Source organism: Halichoerus grypus, chromosome 5, assembly GCF_964656455.1.
Source record: "Halichoerus grypus chromosome 5, mHalGry1.hap1.1, whole genome shotgun sequence".
Taxonomy (NCBI): domain Eukaryota; kingdom Metazoa; phylum Chordata; class Mammalia; order Carnivora; family Phocidae; genus Halichoerus; species Halichoerus grypus.
In genome coordinates, this window is record NC_135716.1 from 175660447 (window position 1) to 175682261 (window position 21815).

The 21815-nt window shown below is 41.5% G+C and overlaps 1 protein-coding gene across 1 annotated transcript in view; it reads left to right on the forward strand.

Annotated features, from left to right (window-relative positions):
• The first annotated feature begins 8156 nt into the window (after positions 1-8156).
• Positions 8157-21815, forward strand: part of FBXO42 (F-box protein 42) — a 104540-nt gene continuing 90881 nt past the window's right edge. The window contains exon 1 of the mRNA XM_036067019.2: positions 8157-8364. The gene's annotated coding sequence lies outside the window, so the exon portion shown is untranslated. The remainder of the gene's footprint in view (positions 8365-21815) is intronic.

The window sequence follows — 21815 nt, forward strand, 5'->3', positions numbered from 1 at the left end:
CAAACCCGGAAGAGGCACCATGCAGGCCAGGGCTCACTAGCATCGAGAAAGCCATCTTGGAAAAGGGCAGAGAAACCAGAAAGTTGCCATTTTTCTTAAGGGCAACGCGTTATCTCTCGTACTGAGTGGGAGAGCCCCTGTGAAGTCATCGTCTTGAGTACGGAAAGTGTGTTCTTTGGAGCCATGTTTTCTAAGGGCAGGCAATCACTGAAAACTTTTTTTTTTAAGTGAGTCGTAATCTTTATAAACTGCAGATTACGTTTTCTTCAACGTTCTGAAAACGTTTTATACCTCACCAGAGGTTGAAAAATATCTGCTGATGCATAAGACATTCTATTATTTCTGTGTGATAGGGTGGAAATTTTTTACAGTTTTTCTTGCACATAAAGCAGTATTACAAGCATCTCTTAACCCTCCTTTGGATCCTCAGTAAAAACATCGTTAGTTGATAATACTGGCACCCGAGCTGGACAACCAGCACTACTAGAGTTCTCCTGAGTCGTTAATAACAGATACATACATTAGCATTTCCTTAAAAGTTTACTTACGCGTCTTCCTAAACGGTATTCCTGTTTTATTTTTCTCCATTACAGAGGTAGAGACCTTCAACTTTAAAGTTCGACTTCGGACGCTTCCAACTCGAACAAGATCCTGTGATCTTAGGTAACTTACGGTGTCTGTGCCTCAGTTTCCCCGAGTGTACAAAACAGAGATAATAGTAGTAGTAGACGCTTCAAAGGTAGATCGTCAGAATTAAACTAGTTACTATGCGGAAAAGCGTGGGACAGTGCTTGACCGGCAGTAAGACTTCCAAAGGTTAGCTATTATCATTATAAGGGTGTCTTGCCTCCCTCAGAAGACTTGAAATTCTCTAATCATCCGTTGTTTCCCAAAACACAAAAACAAAGGAAAAATAAACATCATGTATTTTTATTCTCATCGATGTGTTCCTATAAGCCTCTAAGTATTTAAACCCTGTCATTTGGTAGTGTTGCATTTAGCTGTTGTAATCAAATTGTCTAACCTGGAATGTGTTTCTTCTCATGTTTTTAGCATGCCTTTAATCTTCCTAAAGTAACAGCTTCCTGTTGAGAATTTTTGCAATTGTATTCCTAATAATTATTATTATAAACTGCAGTCATGTATTAAATGTTACTAGTCCTTAGAAGTTAAAGTGACGTGCTTACTAACTCTCTGGTTTCATGATTTCCTGTCTCTGAAATACGGATCATCTCTGGGTGTGTCCTCAGTCAGTCGTTTTTACCTAAACGCTCATGGTGTGAGCCACCAAAAGATTCCCAAAGTTGATTTCCAGCCCTGACCTCCCCTGGTGTTTTTGATTCATATAGCTAGGCTTCTTCTTGGCATCTCCACATGGATATTCCACTAGCAGCTCAACTCTAAAATGTAACTAATATTATGAACAGCCTGACCAACTTCAAAGTGTTGTCTTGCTCACTGTCTGGAGCTATGTTCATTTCGAATACATTCTTCTGTGAACCTGTTCTCTTAAATGAATTATACTGACTAAGCCTTAGGGACAGCGGGGGGATGAGATTGTCTATCAGGCCTCACGTAAGTCTCTTGGGGTGTGATTAGTTTTCAAGGCAGCGGACACTTTTTTTTTTCTCTTTAAGGCTTTGTAGTTGTAGCATGTTACCAGCAGAGGGAGATAATTCCTTATAATTTTGTTATATTTGGCAATGTGCCTTAACGAAGGAATTAGTTGGGCATTCCTGGGACTGAATTTTCTAGGAGAACAGAAAGATAGAGATCTTGGAGACCATTGGAGGATCCTGCAAAGGAAATAGCTTTTGTTCCAACAGATGGGCTACCAGGAGACCGGCCCTAGTTAATCATATAGGCCCCTTGTGACCTTGGGCAAGTCCCTTCCCCATCTGCAAAATGAAGAGATGGGGCCAAATAAGCTCTAAAATTGAGGAAGTGGGGGCACCTGGGTGGCTCAGTCGTTAAGTGTCTGCCTTCAGCTCAGGTCGTGATCCCGGGGCCCTGGGACTGAGCTCCGCATTGGGCTCCCTGCTCCACGGGAAGCCTGCTTCTCCCTCTCGCACTCCCCCTGCTTGTGTTCCCTCTCTTGCTGTGTCTCTCTCTGTCAAATAAATAAATAAATAAATAAATCTTTAAAAAAATAAATAAATAAAATTGAGGAAGTGGTGGTGGTTTTCTTCCACTGGGGGAAAGCCCCAAAAGTTGAAGTAGGGGCACATATATATATATTAACGGATATCCTAAAACATGAGTTTCTCTTTCCTGTGAAATACGTTTGATACACCACTCATGTTTGGGACTTGCATTCAGAACTGCAGGCACATTTGATACACCACATAAAACACTGAGATGTGATAGGAATTAAGAGCAAAGCCCAGGGGCACCTGGGTGGCTCAGTCAGTTAAGCATCTGACTCTTGATTTCAACGCAGGTCATGATCTCAGGGTTGTGAGATTGAGCCCTGCATCGGACTCTGCTGGTGAGCCTGGAGCCTGCTTGGGATTCTCTCTCTCCCTCTCCCTCCCCCCCGCCAAAAAAAAGAGCAAAACCCACAGTGAGAAAACATTCCATCTAGGGCGCCTGGGTGGCTCAGTTGGTTAAGCGACTTCCTTCGGCTCAGGTCATGATCCCAGGGTCCTGGGATCGAGTCCCACATCGGGCTCCCTGCTCTGCGGGGAGCCTGCTTTCTCCCTCTCCCACTCCCCCTGCTTGTGTTCCCTCTCTCGCTATGTCTCTCTCTGTCAAATAAATAAATAAAATCTTTAAAAAAAAAAGAAAAGAAAAGAAAACATTCCATCTAATGCACAAGCTGAGGCTATGTAGGCAGTTGTGTTAAGAAATAAATGGCAAAGGAGGAAAGAAAGGAAGGAAGGAAGAAAGAAAAGAAAGAAAGAAAGAAAAAGCGAGCAAACTTACCAATGTTTAAAGGGTACATGCCTTTTGACCCAGCAATTGCATTTCTAGGAAATTTTCCTGTAGATACATTTGCCCATATGCAAATAACAAAAGTACAAAGATATTCTTTGCTACTTTGTTTATAGTCACAAAACAGTAGAGACAAACGTCCATCTCTAGAGCATTTGTTTAAAAGATACATGGTACTTTAGAATGCAATTTGTTAACAAAATTTTGATGGTCCTAAACATGCTGACATCGAATGACCTCAGAGAATTATAGTTAAATAATAATAATAATAATAATAATAAAAGCAGCAAGGTAAAGAGCAACATGTATAGTTTGCTGATATCTGTAGGTTTATTTATTTTAATGTGTATGTGGGTTGGTTTTTTTGTTTTTTGTTGTTTGTTTTTTGTTTTTTTAATTTAAGTAATCTCTACCCCCAATGTGGGGCTCAAGCTCACAACCCAGAGATCAAGAGTTGCATGCTCTTCCGAATGAGCCAGGCAGGTACCCCATATGTGTATGTGTGTTTTTGTGTATGCCTCTCTGGAAAGATATAAGGAACTTGTAATGGTTCCTTGTAATGCGTCACTTCGATGGAGGAGAGAGGTTGCTGGGGGACTGGTAGGATGGACGTAATTTTTATGTGTCCTTTTGTACCTTTTGAATGTTGTTCTATGTTAATAGCTTACTTATTCTACATGAGCATATACATAAGAAATGAACTTCACTAATTGATTATTGGAATAGACTCTGGAGGAAAACTAACTTTTCTTTTACACTTATAGAGAGGTGACTGCCGCCCATCTCATCCCAAGCCTCATCTTTTGTCGGGCTCCCTGCTCCGCAGGAAGCCTGCTTCTCCCTCTCCCACTTCCCCTGCTTGTGTTCCCTCTCTTGCTGTCTCTCTCTGTCAAATAAATAAATAAAATCTTTTTTAAAAAATAAAGATTTTGTTTATTTATTTGAGAGAGAGACAGATAGTGACAGAGATAGCAAGAGAGAGCACAAGCGGGGAGGAGAGGGAGAAGCAGGCTCACGCTGAGCAGGGAGCCCAACGTGGGGCTCTATCCCAGGACCCTGGGATCATGACCTGAGCCGAAGGCAGATGCTTAACTGACTGAGCCACCCAGCCGCCCCTCTAAAATACTATTTTCATCATATATCCTCCCTGTCCCCAAATCTCCATGACCTAGAAGGTAATATCCAGTTTTCCTGATGATATTTCAGATCATATATAAACTGGCCTCAATCTTATCTCCTCCTGTTTGTCAGAAGGAACATTGCATAGAGATTAATACCATAGGTTTTGGTGCTCATCATCACTCATCATCAGGGAAATGAAAATCAAAACCACAAAGAGATATCACCTCACACATGTGAAAATGGCTATTATCAAAAACACAAGAAAAAACAAGTGTTGGCAAGGAAGTAGAGAAAAGGGAATCCTTGTGCACTATTGGTGGGGATGTAAATGGGTGCAGCCACTGTGGAAAACAGTATGGACATTCCTCAGAAAATCAAAAATAGAACTACCATAACATCCAGCAATTCTACTTCTGGGTATTTACTCGAAGAAAACAAAAACACTAATTCAAAAAGATATATGCATCTCTATATTTATTGCAGCATTATTTACAATAGCTAGGATATGGAAACAATCTAAGTGCCCATTGATGGATGAATGGATAAAGAAGATGTGATATATTTATACAATGGAATATCACTCAGCCATAAAAAAGAATTAAATCTTGCCCTCTGTGACAACATGATGGACCTACAGGGTATTATGCTAAATGAAATAAATCAGAGAAAAAACAAATTCTGTATGATTTAACTTATATATGGCAACTAAAAAACAAAACAGGGGTGCTTGACTGGCTCAGTCAGTAGAGCATGCAACTCTTGATCTCAGGGTTGTGAGTTCAAGCCCCACATTGGGTGTAGAGATTACTTTAAAAAATAAATAACTAAACTTAAAGGAAAAAAAAACCAAACCTGAAACAAATGAACAAACAAAACAGAACAGAAACAGACTGATAGATACAGAGAACAATGTGGTGGTTGCCAGAGGGAGGAGGTGGGAGAATGGGTGAAATAGGGGAAGGAGATGAAAAGTACAAACTTCCAGTCATAAAATAAAAATAAATATATAAATAAATAATAAATATATAAATATAAATATATAATAAATAAATGAATAAAATAAAAAAGACAGCTATGTACAATGGGATCATGTACTCGCTGTGTACAATGTACACCATGGGGAATATAGTTAATAATATGTAACAACCTTATGTGGTAACACTTGGTAGATATGTCTGTGGTGATCACTTTGAAATGTATATAAATGTTGAATCATTATATCATTCACCTGAAACCAATATAATATTGTATGTTGAACTGTAGTTTGCGTGGCTCAGTCGTTAAGCTTCTGCCTTCGGCTCAGGTCATGATCCCAGGGTCCTGGGATTGAGCCCCACATCAGGCTCCCTGCTCCGCGGGAAGCCTGCTTCTCCCTCTCCCACTCCCCCTGCTTGTGTTCCCTCTCTCGCTGTGTCTCTCTCTGTCAAATAAATAAATAAAATCTTTAAAAAAAAAAGTTCTAGAGATGGATGTTGGTGATGGTTGCACAACAATATGAATGTACTTAATAGCAATGAATGCTACTTCAAAAGGGTAAGATAGTAAATGTTGTTTGTTTTTTATGTCTATTTTATCACAATAAAAAAGTTGGAAAAAATAATGAACAAAATTAATAATAATAACAAAGTCTTTGAAGCAAAACCACCTGGGTTCAAACCTTTGCCTGTGATCCTGGGTTGAGCTAGTTAATCCCCATGTGCCTCAGTTCCTTTTGCCCTTTTTTTAAGATTTTATTTTTGGGGCGCCGGGGTGGCTCAGTCGTTAAGTGTTTGCCTTCTGCTCGGGTCACGATCCCAGGGTTCTGGGATCAAGCCCCACATCAGGCTCCCCACTCTGCGGGAAGCCTGCTTCTCCCTCTCCCACTCCCCCTGCTTGTGTTCCCTCTCTCGCTGTGTCTCTCTCTGTCAAATAAATAAATAAAATCTTAAAAAATTTTTTTTTATTTTTAAGTGATCTCTACACCCAACATGAGGCTCAAACTCACAACCTGGAGATCAAGAGTCACATGCTCCACCAGCTGAGCCAGTCGGGCGTCCCTCCTCAGTTTCATCATCTGCAAAATAAGCACAATAATGGCACCTACTTAGCAGTTTGACACATAATAAGGGCACACAATAAACATCAGCTATGATTATTATTAAAGATTTTGCTTTAATAATAATACTGTCATGCTTATCACAATTAATAATTTTATATTGGCTTATTTACTTGTTTATTGTCTGTCTCTCCCAGTAACTCTAGGGGACGTCTACGAGGGCACGGGGCTTTGTTAGTTTTATTTAAAAATGTTACTATACATATTACATGGTTTGGCACATATAGGTGCTCACTAAATATTTGTTGACTAGATGCCCTCTTAGTTGTCAAATTCCCAATGTGTTCACTTATTCAACACATATTTAGTAAGTCTCTACTGTGTGCCAGTCTCTATATTAGATGATATAGCAGTGAACAAAACAGAACTATCTGCTGTCTTTGACTTAGGAGATTGAGTGGGGGAGTGGTTCTATATTTGAACTTGTTCTAACATGATCCAGCAGTTCCAAACCAACCTGAGCATCAGAAGTCCTAGAAAGTTTTAGAAAAAGTCTGAGGTGGGTGGGTGGGGTCTTAAGGTGGGCCCTGGAACCTGCATTTTTAAAAGGAAGCCTTAATAGTTGGTCCAGTGTTTCTAACACTGAGCTCTATAGAGTATTTTGGTGGGTGGTGGGATTGGTCACAAGCTCTATGGCAATTTTTATGTTTGGGGTTTTTAATGACAGGATTTTAATATTTCTTTTCTTTTCTTTTTTTTAATTTGACAGAGACAGAGAGAGCAGGAACACAAGCAGGGGGAGTGGGCGAGGGAGAAGCAGGCTTCCCGCTGAGCAGGGAGCCCGATGTGGGACTTGATCCCAGGACGCTGGGATCATGACCTGAGCCGGAGGCAGACGCCTAACGACTGAGCCACCCAGGCGTTCCAGGATTTTAATATTTCTTTTACCAGTTACAGTTGTCAAGTTTCTCTTTCATAGTGACATTTCCTAACTGAAAGACTTTGAGTTTCTTAAATCAGAGTTTCTCATACTGGGATTCCCTGAGTATATCCCCTGGGGCCTCTGCATTATTCAAGTTTGAGGACCACAGATCCAGTGTTTTCTGGAGTGAGGCTGACCCACGTCTCCTCAACAGCACCTTGCCCTCCCAACTTGAGAGGGGACTTGGGTTCTGACCCAGACCTATGTCCCAAGAGATACCCCAGAAGGTCGCCTTTATTCCTGAACGGTGGGCTGGCAGCTGAAGATTGCTTCAGTTTCAGGCGCAAACGGTGAAGACCGAAGCCCTTGAGCTCTGTATCTCCGGCATTTCCTTAGACCACTTGCTGTACTCATGAGTCCATGGAGATTCTCACCTACACACCAGGTTTCCCCCTTGAAAGGGGTATTTTGTTGGACCCCGCCACCTGGTGATAGTGATACCGTAAAGTACCGGAGCTTGGGAATCATATACGCCTAAGTCCAAATTCTGCCCTGTCTCCCCCACCCCCATCTTGCCCCTCAGATGTGTGGGCTTCGGGAAAATATACTGATAATACTCTGCGCCTCAGTTTTCCTCATCTGAAAAATGGAGCTAGTAACAAGTCACACAGTGGTTGCCTCCATTAAGGGAGGCTTCGATTGCACAATCAAGGCACTGAGTTTCCCTTCTTCAGTTGACGTCCAAGAGCACTTCCATTCACCACAGCCCTCCCTTGTGCTCATCAGGCCCCCGGGGGTCCAAATGAGTTAGAGTTAATTCCTGGCCCTAGCTCTATACAGTCTCAAGCCATTGGGAAAACTGCCCAGTTGCCCCTAGGCCTAAGTGCAAAGGAGGGTGGGTGCAGCCCTGAGGTCGGTTCTAGGGACTCAAGGAAGGCGGGCGCAGAAGCGCGACGTTTCCCCACTCCAGCTTCACTGCCCGGGGCGGCGTTCCAGCCTCTGGGGAACCTCTGCCTGGGACCACGTCCCTTCCCAACATGGCGCCATCCCCAGGCCGCCTCGCGCGGGCCTGCCGCGCTGACGTATGTGCGAGCGCGTCCTCCGCGCTGGGCCCCGGCGCATGCGCACTCCGCGCTGTCTTCTCCCGACCAGAGCAGCAGCAGCAGCGGCGGCGGCGTTTGAGTGGAGGAAGATGGCGGCTCCGGGCTGCACTGGGTCCCGCCAGCTGTAAGGAGCCCCAGTGCGGCAAGCGCCGCTTGAGGCGGAGCGCCTCTGCTCTGGCCCTGTCCCCGGCTCCCTCATCGCCGTCGCCAGCGGAGCGAACCCGAGAGCGTGGCGCGGGCTGGGCCAGGTGAGGCTTCTCCCTCTCCTGGGGCCGCGGCGGGGAGCCGGCGCCTTCTGCCCTTTATGCCCCAGGCCCGCGGGGGGCAGGGGGCGTCCCTGGCCCCGCGCAGGCCGCGCATCGTGCCCGGGGGTCGGTGCCGGCTGGCCTGGGGGCCTTGCTGTCGTCATCCTCGGCCTCTCTGGGTTAGGCAGGGAGGAGGAGTGCCCCTTTCCACCCAGCCCTTGGGATGGGAGTGAACCCGGCCCCTCTCCTCAAGTAGGGCGGTTCATATCCCCTCACCAGGTCCACGAAAGGGTGTATGACTAGGGCAGGGATGGCTCTCAGAGTGTCAGATATCTATCTTTCACCCAGCCTCCGGATCTTTAACGTCTTGCGCTGAGGAGCCGGAGTCCAGTGCCTTCCAAAATTGGGGCTGCGGCGAGGGGCCAGCATCTGGGAAGCTGTAGCTGCAAAGGGGAAGATTTTGGAATTGGTTTAAAAAATAAAACACAAGCAGTCTGTCTTACCGCTTAGCTTTTTGAGTGTTCCTCCGGCCAAGTGGGAACTGCGGGTCTCCTTGATTGAGGCAGCAATCCACGTTGTGGCTGTGAGAATTGTTTGTGCAAAGGGAACGGTGGAGGGTGGGAACGAATTTGTAAACGGAGAAAAACCGATTCTGAGATCTTGATAGTCTCTGCAGAGTAACTTCGGTGCTAATGAAGTCTTCGTTTGTTTGAAAACCTTTGTGTTTTTGAGATTCGGAATAGCTAATTGCTTTTGTGTTAATTCTCCCGAATTTTATTAGGAAAATAAAAGCTTTCCTTAATTGCCAAAGTCTTTGGGCTTTTCTGTGGTGGGATTCTGATTGCTCTGGGTGAAGATTTAGGCACCTTACCAGTTCTCACTTGCTGGCAAGGACATTCTACTATGCTTGTTATTCCTTTTTGAGAATAAGTTTTTGTTGTTCAACTGCTAATTGGAAGGTTTTGATTTCGTTTCTCACGTTGGGAAGCCGGTTTGAAGCCTTGTGATGTCTTCCTTGAAGAATGATGGAATCAGTTGGAATTGTGCTATGGGGGAAATGTTGAGGCAATGGCTTTGGCGCGGACACACCGAATATCTTTGTAACTTAAATTTGTTTTCCTTGTGCTTGCAATGATGACGACATGGGTTTAAAGGGAGAAGGAAATTAGAGGAGAAATACCATCATTTTGAGTTGAACATTTAAAATTCAGTCTGTAGCTTTTACAGTGAATAGTGACTCTGTATCACATTCCTAACTTTTGAGCATATTCATGTGTATAATCTGATTGGGTGTCCTTTCTGTTGTGTGTTGTCATTTTATACCCTGTAACTGTTTGCTTTTGACAAACCCAGTATAAATCTATTACTCAATCAACATGGACCAACGGATGTTTTGTCTGCTTCAAAAAGCTTTTAATTGTTAAAATGACAACTGCTTGGTTTAATAATAGCTAATTCTTTGACCTTTTCTTAAAGCTTTTCCCATAGAGATTTATAGATTTTCTTAGTGCCTTTCATAAAGATGTAAACCTGAACAAATAACTTCACAGAAAATTGGAGAGCCACCTTAAATTTCAATTTGCTACGAGTCATGAAATAATGCAGTAAAACATCCTGATGGTTTGACATTATGCTTCTTGGCATAATGTGTTGCATTGTTGTGCTAAATCATCATCAGGTATTGATGCAACTTCATGACATCCATGACATCATTCACTCTCTAGCATTTTGCCCTCTGCAATTCCTTACTTTCTCAGAGTCACAAAAAGAACAGGATCAGGAAAAATAGCTTAGGATGCTCCTTACTCTCTGATTTCTTAAAAGAGCCTTCACACTGCTTTATGTAGTTAAAGTCCTGTAAGATTCAGAGCTGTGTGTGATTCCTACCTATTATGAAGAGCAGGCACAGAAAATGCTAGTAAAACCGCTGGGTTTTACAAGAACATTGAGGTCCCAAGGAGAAGTTATATCAAAGATGAACAAATAAGTGATTATCTTTTGTGATTTCAAGGTCGTTTTAGTGAATTAACAACTCTTTACAAAACCAGAAGCTGATTAATTAATGCCTTTTCTATTTCAACATTGTTATATGGGTCAAAAGAGGTAATGTTTTGTGAGAGTCCTTTGTAAAATAACAGGTAAATGTAAGGTTGATTATTCAACGATCAGTTTTATGAAAACCCCCTACTGAGGGCCCTCTATATACGCTGGGAAGTAGGTACTAATGATTCTAAGATAAGACACCTTTTGGTCTCAAGTTGCCTACAGTCTGGTTGGGGAGCCAGACAAGGAAACCAGTTAAGTATGTTATAGTATAAGAAGTAAGACGTGCACAGAATCCAACCAAGGGAATCAAGGAAGGCTTCTTAGAGCCGGGATGGCTTCACAGCCTTTCCTATTCTGCAGAGAAATCTGCCTTTTGTGAGTGACTTGCTTTTTATAAGAACTTAAAAAAAAATTTTTATCATGAGTTCTTTCCCCCTTTTATTCATTCACTGTCATGACACTTCCCACACAGTATGCCCCAGTTATGATTTCTGCATTCTCAAAAATCCAACAGTCTTGGGAGAACCTGAGAGTGAGTCATATGCCAGGCAACAAACAAAAACATTGCAGCTGCAATGAAAATATCTCAGATTACTAAATGGTGACAACTTTAGAGTGATGATGTTTTTGTTTTTGTTTTGTAAACTGGCATAAGAAGCAACATATGATTTTAATTTGATCACATTTAGTTAATGCTTAGTTGTCAATCCCTTAGAATGTTGACTGTAAGTAGTTATTAGTACTGTCTGCTTTCTCCCAATAATCAAACGAGATGGTCCTTTTTCTTTTGGGTGAAGCTGACAATTTAAACCAGGACTACACTAAACTATTTTGTAGAATCCATTCATGTAGATAAAGGTTGCTTAGCATCTCTGATATTGAACTTCTGTATCCCAATACAAGTTCCTCATCTTAGTGCTGTGGTAGTTTTATAATTAATTTAGCATGTTGTCGCCTATATTGCAAACATTTTATGAGTTTTTGGACGTGTAGAATCTTTACGGGGTGCAATATTAGTAGAACATTTACAGTTTGGTAACACTCATGTTTACATGTTACCATGTAAACATTCAACACTGAAAATGAGGGCTTTAAGGTGTTGGTTGACAGAAAAATGAAGGTGATGTGTCTGTTTATTTTCCTATATTGTGAGTTTGTTACATATAGAAGGATATGACATAGACAAGTCATTTTAAAATTGCCCAGTCTTAGGGTACCTGGCTGTCTCAGTTGCAAGAGCATGTGACTCTTGATCTTGGGGTTGTGAGTTGGAGCTCCATGTTGGGTGTAGAGATTACTTAAGTAAATAAATAAACTTTAAAAAAAAAAATTGCCCAGTATTGTACTCATAATTCAGCTTTTCTCTTTCTTTCTAGACTTACTTATTTATTTATTTATTAGAGAGAGAGAGAGAGAGCGCATGAGTGCGGGATCACGAATGGGGGGTGGGGCGGAGGGAGGGAGGATCTCGAGCAGTCTCCCATGTGGGGCTTGATCTCAGGACCCCAAGATCATGACCTGAGCCGAAACCAAGAGGTGGATGCTTAACTGACTGAGCCACCTGGGTACCCCCGGCTTATTTTCTAAGCTGTTTTTTGTGACCTGGGGGTGCTGGCTGGCTCAGTTGATAGAGCATGCTACTCTTGATCTCCGGGTTGTTGGTTCAAGCCCCACGTTGGCCATATAGCTTACTTTAAGATTTATTTATTAGAGAGAGTGTGAGAGACAGCGCATGCGTGGGAAAGGGCAGAGGCAGAGGGAGAGAAAGAATCCTCAGTCAGACTCTCTGCTGAGCACGGAGCCAGTCAGACTCTCCCCTGAGCACTGAGCCTGACACGGGCTCTGTCCCTCAACTCATGAGATCATGACCTGAGTTGGAATGACCAGTCGGTCACTTAACCGCTGAGCCACCCAGGTGCCCCGAGTATAGCTTACTTTAAACAAAAAAAGTGTTGGAAGAGGAAAAAAAAAAAAAAGAACTAAATTGTTTCTTGTGACCCTCTAAATGTCTTGTAAAATTACAACTTAGTGGTATTCCTATAGCTTAAATTTGCTCTTCCTTACTCATGGTTGTATTGGAAAGCAAATTTGCTTTGAAATTTGATTCTTTCTGTATTAAATTTCTACTTTTTAAGTTGTAAAGTTTTGCCCAAGTTTTTATTTTTTTCCAGTGTCACTGTTCTGTGTTTTGTTTCCAAAGTAGAAATAATCTTGTGGTGCTTTGATGCTTACTTATATATATAAATTTGATAAATGTATAGGTATTATATAAAGTAGTAGTCACTTGTAAATTATTACTACAGTAACTTATCCTCTAGTAATACATAAATTTGAGGTAGTTCAGTTAATTTCTATAAAGGTTTTAGTTTCAGCTGTTATTTTTTTAGAATATTTAATATTTAGGATACTTTTTTTTTTTAAGATAAGCTGTATGTCCAGTGTGGGGCTTGAACTCACGAATCCAAGATTGAGAGTCACATGCTTTACTGACTGAGCCAGCCAGGCACCCCTATTTTGAGTACTTTTATTTCTACTATTTTAAGGAATTCACTAGTAGGGCATACTTTCCAAATTTGTGTTTCCTTTATTATTCTCGTTTTATTAATTTTTTAAGATTTATTTATTTATTTATTTTAGAGAGCTAGAGAGCATGCATGGGTGGGCAGGGCAGAGGGAGAGGGGGAGAGAGAATCTCAAGCCGACTCTGCCCTGACTGCAGAGCCCCACATGGGGCTCTGTCTCAGCACCATGAGATAACAACCTGAGCCAAAACCAAGAGTCAGATGCTTAACCTACTGCACCACCCAGGGGCCCCTGTTAATCTCATTTTAAATGCTTGGTTCAAGTGCTCGCTTCGGCAGCACGTATGCTAAAATGCTTGCTTCATGTTGCTAATAGAGAACAAGGAATTTTTTTCCGGAATGAACCTCTTAGTGCATTGTTTGGAGAAAGATTGATGTTAATTATAAATTCATCAATACAGTTTTACATAAGTCAAGCAGACAAAGTCAGTTATCATATGGTTTCACTTATTTATGGAACATAAGGAATAGCATGGAGAACATTAGGAGAAGGAAGGGAAAAATGAAGGGGGGGAAATTGGAGGGGGAGATGAACCATGAGAGACTATGAACTCTGAGAAACAAACAGGGTTTTAGAGCGGAGGCGGGTGGGGGAATGGGTTAGCCTGGTGATGGGTATTAAGGAGGGCATGTATTGCATGGAGCACTGGGTGTTATACGCAAACAATGAATCATGGAACACTACATCAAAAACTAATGATGTACTTACTGTATGGTGACTAACATAATAAAAAAAATACAGTTTTACTAAAATGTTGCCTTTCCCATCTCCTAGCTTTTCAAATGGAAGTCAGAGGGAAATGGAATTTATCCTTCTATTTCAATGTTTCTTTTTAAAGCTTTTTTTTTTTAAAGATTTATTTATTTATTTGAGAGAGCGAGAATGAGAGAGAGAGAGTACATGAGAGGGGGGAGGGTTAGAGGGAGAAGCAGGCGCCTCGCCGAGCAGGGAGCCCGATGTGGGACTCGATCCCAGGACTCCAGGATCATGACCTGAGCCGAAGGCAGTCGCTTAACCAACTGAGCCACCCAGGCCCCCCCCCCCTTTTTTTTAAGATTCTGTTTTTAAGCAACCTCCACACCCAACATGGGGCTCAAACCTACAACCCTGAGATGAAGAGTCACATGCCCCACCGACTGAGCCAGCCAGGTGCCCCTAAAGCTTTTTTATTAGTAGTCTTTGCTATCTCTTGCCAAAAAGGAACATCTTGTCTTGGGATCAAACAGTATTGTGTTTGCATTGTGTTGTGCAGGACTGTTTTTCTTAACTTTTGATTTGATACTTAATGACATCTTCCCAAATAGATCCTTTGGTCTAGTCAAGATCAAGCAAGCTGCTCTCTTCCTTGTTACTGAAACTAAAGGTTTACTTCCCTGTGGGTCCTTCAAATTTTGATTTGTCTACCTTTTTCACCTCTCCCCTTTTTTCTCACGAAATGCAGTTCTCTCCTCCAAAAGTGTGTTTCATACATCATACGGAATTTGGGAATGTAATTCTCTAGAGATGTATAATGACCTGGAGGGTTAAAATTTCACATTTTATTTACCTTAAAAGTAATTTAATGGTAACAAATCTTGAAGACATGGTAGGTGAGATAAGCCTGACAAAAAAGAACAAGGACTGTAGATTCCACTTAATACCAAGTACCTAGAGTAGTCCAATCCATAGAGACAGAAAGTAGAATGGTAGTTGCCAAGGGCTGGGGAGAAGAGGGTTTGGGAAATTATAGTTTAAAGTTAAAGAGTCAGTTTGGGATGATTACAAGTTCTGGAGATAGATGGGGGGATGGTTTTATAACAGTGTGAATGTACATAAGACCACCAAAGTGCATACTTAAAAATGGTTGAGATGGCAAATTTTGTTATGTATATATTACCACAATAAAAAAAAAAGTAACTTAATGGTTTATATATGCTCTGTGGGATGGCTTGAAAACCACTTATTTTAACATAGTAATTAAGATCCTAGGCCTTGAAGGGGGGGAAATTGGAGGGGGAGAAGAACCATGAGAGACGATGGACTCTGAAAAACAAACTGAGGGTTCTAGAGGGGAGGGGGGTGGGAGGATGGGTTAGCCTGGTGATGGGTATTGAGGAGGGCACGTTCTGCATGGAGCACTGGCTGTTATGCACAAACAATGAATCATGGAACACTATATCTAAAACTAATGATGTAATGTATGGGGATTAACATAACAATAAAAAAATTAAAAAAAAAAAAAGATCCTAGGCTTTCACCTCAGGTAGACTCAGGCTCATACCCTACTTCTCTCTCCTAGTATGGATCTTAGCTTCTCTAAGTCTCAGTTTTTTCATCTATAAAATGAGGATAATGGGGCTGCCTGGGTAGCTCAGTCGTTAAGCGTCTGCCTTCAGCTCAGGTCGTGATCCCGGGGTCCTGGGATCGAGCCCCGCGTTGGGCTCCCTGCTTGACGGGAAGCCTGCTTCTCCCTCTCCTGCTCCCCCTGCTTGTGTTCCCTCTCTCGCGGTGTCTCTCTCTGTCAAAAAATAAATAAAATCTTTAAAAAAAAATGAGGATAATGATGCCTGTGTTGTGGGACAATTAAATATGGGAATGTATGTGAACTTCTTAGCACATTGTGTAGCACATATAAACATCCAAATATTAGATGTTATTATATTGTTTTTATGGAACATTAAAACTGGGGACAAGGGGTGCCTGGCTGGCTCAGTCGGTGGATTGATCGTGCAGCTCAATCATGCAGTTCTTGATCGTGGGTTCATGAGTTTGAGCCCCACGTTGGGTGTAGAGGTTACACAAATAAGTAGATAAGTAGGGGCGCCTGGGTGGCTCATTCGGTTAAGCGTCTGCCTTTGGCTCAGGTCATGATCCCAGGGTCCTGGGATTGAGCCCGCATTGGGCTCTCTGCTCTGCAGAGAGCCTGCTTCTTCCTCTGCCTCTGCCTCTGCCTCTCTCTTTCTCATGAATAAATAAATAAAATCTTAAAAATAAATGAATAAATAAACTTAAAAAAAAAAAAAACTGGGACAAGGGGAACTTAATCTCCTAACTTCTTTATAGTGTAGTCCCAGTGGCATACCTGTCCTGTTGCAGGAATGCATGTTTTATTTTTTCTCCTGTGCTTCTCTTTCTACCCTTGATTGGAGAACTGGGCTTATTCATGGCTTCATTTGACACCACTGCCCTGATGTCTCTTAAATCCATCTAGATGTGATCTGTCTTTTATGCTTCTTGGTTCTCTAGGGACTTCATAGAGCATATTCTCTAACTCAGCTGTGCAAGTGTTCACAACTGAGTCCATTATCTCATCTCTCTCCTCTGTTAAGGTAAAAACCTTCACTAAGCAAGTTCCCTTCTCAATATTCCCATATCCGTAGGTAGAATAATATTATTGTGGTCTGATAGACCATAAAACTAGGAATCTTTTTTTTTTTTTTTTTAATCTTTCATCTCGGGGCGCCTGGGTAGCTCAGTCGTTGAGCGTCTGCCTTTGGCTCAGGTCATGGTCCCAGGGTCCTGGGATCGAGCCCCACATCGGGCTCCCTGCTCCGCAGGAAGCCTGCTTCTCCCTCTCCCACTCTCCCTGCTTGTGTTCCCTCTCTTGCTGTGTCTCTCTCTGTCAAATAAATAAAAAATCTTAAATAAATAAATAAATAAATAAATAAATAAATAAATCTTTCATCTCCTGTATCCTGCCATGCAGTTCTATATTCTCTTCTTCAGTATCCCTTAGGTTTGCATGACTTTGCCGTGACTCTAGACCAGGCTTTCAGGAGCTGAAAGCAGACTGAATTAGTGTTAGAGTTCTTAGCTGCTCTTGTTGCCAGGGCTCTGCCATTTGGTAGTTTTATGATCTCAGTCTCCCTCATCTTCAAATGGCAATTACAATTCCTATCTCATGACATATGTGTAAAATATTTAACTAAATGCCTAACACATTGGTAAACACTCAATAAACAGAAGCTGCTGTTATTTGAGATTTTCTTCTCAGTAATCTTTGGAAATGGTTAAGATTGAGGTGACAGTATTTTGACAGAACAGTCTTAAGGGATATTGTTCGAATGTTTCTCCCCTGATTAAGAACCCATGGTAACTTGTAAGTGCCTAGTTCCCTGCTTATCTTTTGAACTCTCTGTATGACCTTCATTGTACCTTGCCTTGCCTCTCATGTATACTGTGCTTGTGTGTACAACTGGAACATTCATCTTCCTAGGTAGAGGGCCTTTTTTCTTTTAAAGATTTTATTTATTTTTATTTGAGGGAGAGAGCCTGCGTGCACGCGTGAGGGAGAGCATGGGGGGCCAGGGAGGCAGAGGGAGAAATAGAATCCCTGCTGAGCAGTGAGCCCGCCGCCAAGACCCTGGGAGCCAAGACCCTGGGATCATGTTCTGAGCCAAAGGCAGACGCTCAACTGACTGAGCCAGCCAGGCAGCCCAGGCCTTTTTTTTTTTCTTTTTTTTTCCATTTAACTACTCTGCAGCTCTGTATACTATCTCCTGTACGCTCTACCACTGAGCCACTCGTCCTTGCACAATTAGGTTAAAGTTAATGTTCAAAAAGAACATTATTTGCTAATTAATTTCTGCCAAATAGCTTAAAAGGGATATATCATGCAGTGTAATTCATATGTAATATATTTAGTGCCTTGTAGGCACATTTAGTGCTTATATATTAGGCACTCAGATATTCATTTAGTATATACTTTCAATTCTTAAAGATTGATGTTCCTCATGAGCTTTCTGAGATATTGTATGATCTCAAGTGTCTGTTGAATCTTTGTTGCCTTTTTCTTGGTCCATTTATTTAACAAATATTTATTGAGGGGCGCCTGGGTGGCTCAGTCGGTTAAGCGTCTGCCTTCAGCTTGGGTCATGATCCCAGGGGCCTGGGATCGAGCCCCACATTGGTCTCTGTGCTCGGAGGGGAGCCTGCTTCTCCCTCTCCCTCTGCCTGCTGCTCCCCATGCTTGTGCTTTCTCTGTCAAATAAATAAAATCTTTTTTTAAAAAACTCCAAAACCCCAGATATTTATTGAATGCTATTATGTGCTAGGCATGGTTCAAGGTATTGGGGATACAGTGGACAAAATAGGCAAGGTATCTAGTTCCCTGGATCTTACATTCGAGTTTGGAGAAAGCAATTAATGCATGAATAAAATTTCCAATTGTAGTAAGTACTAGGAAGAAAATAAAACAGGGTGATGTGATAATAACATGGAGCAGAAGGGGAAGGCTGAGATTGGACGGTTTAGAGGAGGCTTCTGTGAGAAGGTCATGTTCAGGCTGAGACACAAGGCACAATGTTCAGTGTTAAGTTTTGGGGACAGAGAGAACAAGTGCAGAGGACTGAAGTAGGAACCAGGATCCAGCCAGGATTCCTAAATTGCATTTGGCTTTAATTAGCTTTTGCTTCTTAATCTAAAAAGCCCTCTGCCCCAGCCCCCCTTTTTTCTTTCCCTAAATGACATTGACTTTTTGAAGGTACCAGTCTGGTTCTCTGGTAGACTCTTTCACATTCATGATTTGTCTCAATGTTTCCTTGTGTCATTTAGCCCCTTTATCCCCTTTTGAGAGGACTCAAGGCTTGATTGTATTCATATTTGCAATCCTTTGTGATACTGAATACTCATATTGTATCATACTTGGTGTCATATTTTTCCATTATAATGATGCTAAATTTGATCACTTGGTTAATATGAAAGTCTTGATCTTTCTATTATAAAGCTTTCCCTTTATAGTGATCAAGTAATCTGTGGGGTAGCAATTTAACACAACACAATTATGCTATTTCTCAACTGTCTTTCACTTGTTGGTTTTAGCATCCATTAATGATTCTTGTCAGAATCAGTTATTTCATTGGATGTTGCAGAAGGATGATTATTATTTCTCTTCCTTCCACACTTAGTAGCTGGCAAGATATGATCAACTGAGAATGAGCTACTAGAAATCTCTCCTAATAAGGTAGAGTGTTTAATTCTTTGCTTTTCATTGTAAATTTTCTTAGTAAAGAATTGGTCACCTCACTGGTGGCAAATAAGTTTCTTTGCTGTTTTCTGTATCACTGTAAGTACATGATTTTTATTTATTAATTATTTTACACGTAGTTGCAGCCATTAGTCTTTTTGACACTGAACTTTGGCTAGTGTAAGTCTCTTTAAGCTGATGTTGTGTCCTTCTGACATGCCCCCATTGGTCTTTGGGTTGTTTTCTGTCACAACAAGATATCCTAGATTCGCCTTGTACTTTCCCTGTCCTTGACTGAAATTAGTCATTTTTTTTCTAGGAAGACCTAGTTTCTTTTATAGGTAATGTCATTAGAAACCTAAGATCTGAGTGCTAGGAATGTTCATTGCTACTGGGTCTTCATTATTTCTAGGTCCTTTCAGTGGGCAGAATTGGAAAATATGTTTTTTAGAAATAAAAACTTCATATTGATGTTTCCAGTTTAATTTGAACATATTGCAGGTTTTTTTCTCTTTAAGAGATTTTGTATTTGTCTCTCTTTAACTGGAAGTCTTGGTTTTTAAGTATTGTTCACATTTATTTACTTTATCTTATAGTAGACATAAGAAATATTAAAAATATAGTATCCATGTTACTACTAACCAAATTACTGAGGCAAATTTAAGATTCCTTTGTGATTCTTTTTACCCTTAACATTCTGTCAGGATCCATTCAAGAGAATGAAAAATGTACTAGATATTCAAATGGAGATTTAGTGTAGAGAATTGGTAGTATATGTGTTGCAAGACAGTAAAAAAAGAGTAGGGTGTAACTTAGAGAATCATAACTATAGGGTGAAACTATAGTCTCAAGAGTTGGGGGAGGGGCACCTGGGTGGCTCAGTCATTGGGCGTCTACCTTTGGCTCAGGTCATGAACCTGGGGTCCTGGGATCGAGCCCTGCATTGGGCTCCCTGCTCAGTGGGAAAGCCTGCTTCTCCCTCTCCCACTCCTCCTGCTTGTGTTCCCTCTCTCGCTGTCTCTCTGTCAAATGAATAAATAAAATCTTAAAAAAAAAAAAAAAGTTGGGGGAACCTAAAGGTTAGATGGTATTACCAGAACTTTTAAAGAATATGGAGGACGGGGCGCCTGGGTGGCTCAGTTGGTTAGGTGTCTGCCTTTGGCTCAGGTCATGATCTCAGAGTCCCGGGATTGAGCCCCACATTGGGCTCTCCGCTCAGCGGGGAGTCTGCTTCTCCCTCTGCCCTTCACCCCGCTCATGCTCTCCTGCTCTTGCTCTCTTTCGCTCTCAAGTAGATAAATAAAATCTTAAAAAAAAAAAAAAAAGAATATGGAGGAAGTGTTACCACCTCAAGCACTGGCTGCCACTTTCAGAGCTGGGACCATGAGGAGGGGTTGCCAAGATGTGCCACATGACTGGTACTTGGACTCTCCTAATTTTTATTAATTTTTGGTCTATCCTCTCAGTGTTTCTTTTTGCAAGAATAAGCAAATATCTGCATATATTCATTTTTCTCCTTTCTTACACGAAAGGTTGCCATAGTATGTACACTGTCGTCATGAGCACGCTATGAAGGTGCACACACAAGTTGTGTCTTTCCACGGTGTCAGCTTTATTCAATCATAAAGCAAAGTGAAATCACAATTATAAAGCAGGTTCAGGATTCCAAACTCAATGACAATTCACCATGTGATTAAACTTGGCTTCTTACACAGTACACAGAGCAGGAAAGAAAATGAGCCATACAACAAACAAGATAACAGAAAGGTGCAGGAAGTTAATGAACCAAACTCAAAGGCAGTCTGTGGGCGCGCAGTTGAGATGAGTCCTCAGTCTGGTCTGGCTCAGCTCTCGGCACTTCCTGCTGCTTATGTTTAAGCAGGGAAGGCTCTCAGTTCTGTTTGGAGATCCTTCGGGCAGAGCCTTTGGCCGCAGTTGCCTTTTTTATGTGGTGAGACATAGAGGGGTCAGGTCTGAAGAGTCTGACAGTTTACTGCCAAAATCCTTCCCTTTTTAAAGGGATTTAATCGGTTTGGGGTCTCTGCAGACTTCTGGTTCTGCTCGTTATTGGTTCTGGGGTGTCAGCTGATGCTTATCCCCACGATATCTCCTAGCTGCAGTACCTAACTGCTTGTGTCATTGCTGGACACAGGCCCTTGCTTGACATGAAAGACTCCAGTTTGCTCTCTACAACACTGTTCTGCACCTTTCTCTTTTACTGTATCTTGGAGATTGTGCCATATTGGAACAGAAGTAATCCATCTTTTTCTCAGCTTCGTTGTGTGGATGTGCTGGATTTGTTCATCTAGTCAGTTTTTGATAAACATCAATAAGTAATGCTTTACTACCACTCTTTTTTTGAAAGTAGATTTGGGTATGGTGTGTTAGAAGGAACACTGAGCTGAAAAATAAAAGACACAGGTTCTGTTTTGCCACCAATTACCTGCACGACTTTAGGAAGTTGCATGTTTTCTGACCTCAGTTTCTCCTCATTGGTAAAATAAGGGTTCAGTTGCTCTGTAATCTTTAAGATCTCCTGCTATAATATTTTATATTTTTCTGGAAATTTTATTAGCCATATTTTAAACCTATTGCTCAGTAAAGTATGCAACACATAGGAAAACTATAAATGAGAACATCAGATTAAGTTTTAAAAGTACTACTGAGGGTTTTCTGAACTTGGATCTACTGTAGTGTTTGTTTAAAAAAAAAAAAAAAGATTCCTGGACCCTTCCCTATTTTCAGATAGTCTCTGGGAAATTTACTTACTAGGTGATTTTTTTTTTTTCTTTAATGGTCAAGTGAGCTTGTGAAACAAAGATTTACTTTATGTGTACATGCCGTTGTCCTTTAGGTTTCTGGAGGATAGGGAATAAACAGA